General features: G+C 37.5%; 1 non-coding gene across 1 annotated transcript; it reads left to right on the forward strand.

Moving 5' to 3' along the window:
- The first annotated feature begins 604 nt into the window (after positions 1-604).
- Positions 605-682, forward strand: TRNAM-CAU. The gene has a single exon. It is a non-coding gene; the product is annotated as a tRNA-Met (tRNA).
- The last annotated feature ends 672 nt before the right edge of the window (positions 683-1354 follow it).

The raw sequence follows: 1354 nt of genomic DNA on the forward strand, positions 1-1354 counted from the left end.
TTTCTTGATTGCCTCTACGTCGGGCAAATTTGGTTAATTAATGTGTGTATCCGCGATAATCTCATTTCTTTCAACGGAGAGGGGGTCCACCTTCTTCTATTTCTACATCTAGGATTCGACTTTTATCATGGATACTAATAGGAATTCAACCATTATAGCAAAGAAAAGTTTGATTCAGAGGGAGAAGAAGAGGCAAAAATTGGAACAAAAATATCATTCGATTCGTCGATCCTCAAAAAAAGAAATAAGCAAGGTTCCGTCGTTGAGTGACAAATGGGAAATTTATGGAAAGTTACAATCCCTACCACGGAATAGTGCACCTACACGCCTTCATCGATGTTGTTTTATGACCGGAAGGCCGAGAGTTAACTATCGAGATTTTAGACTATCTGGACACATACTTCGTGAAATGGTTCATGCATGTTTTTTGCCAGGAGCAACAAGATCAAGTTGGTAAGGATTAATGCTTTATTTCTATTTCTATGGTCGATGATCATAGAAGCCCCTTTACCATTCTGTATAAATGGGCTATTCTATTTGTACAGATAGGGTGGAGGGGGGCATTTTATCCTTGTTTATCTATTAGTTTTCAGTTCTTATCTTCGGCGAGGGGTAGAGCAGTTTGGTAGCTCGCAAGGCTCATAACCTTGAGGTCACGGGTTCAAATCCTGTCTCCGCAACATCTTGTTTTTCCAAACTATTTTAGTGTTAACTCTGGTAACTAGTAATTAATTCTCGCCTTTCACTTTTTGGGGGTAGAAGGCAAAAGAAAACGTAGGGGAGGGATAGAATCACTACACTATCACGGCCAACTATACCAAATCCTTAATTTAAGGATATATTTAATGCTATTTATGAAATTAAATAATAAATATTAAAAAAATTGCTTTATCTTGGATCTTGGGCGGATAGCGGGAACGAACCCGCATCTTCTCCTTGGCAAAGAAAAATTTTACCATTCGACCACATCCGCATTTTTTTGTTCTTGATACACAATATGTACCCACATATATGATATATAACCGGATCTTATTTGTGCAGTGCCGGGACACATATTCTCTTCGGAATGATTCCAATTATTTTTTTAATTGTATTCTTTTTATTCAAGAAGTTTGACCCCCCTCTAATTTTTGTGTTTTCTTTATTTGATTTGCATTTTCTTTGGTGACTTAGATTCAAATTTAATGTGTCTCACAACCGAGAAAAACTAGGGGGGCATTTTGGGTCTGCGACGAATAGGTTCAAGAGATGAGAGAATTAAGGATACCCACCAGAAAGACTAATCCAATCCATATGGATGTACCAGAAAATACAACATTTTTGTTACTTGACCAGCCATCAGGAGAAGCAAATA

Source organism: Capsicum annuum, unplaced genomic scaffold (genome assembly GCF_002878395.1).
Source record: "Capsicum annuum cultivar UCD-10X-F1 unplaced genomic scaffold, UCD10Xv1.1 ctg45464, whole genome shotgun sequence".
NCBI lineage: Eukaryota > Viridiplantae > Streptophyta > Magnoliopsida > Solanales > Solanaceae > Capsicum > Capsicum annuum.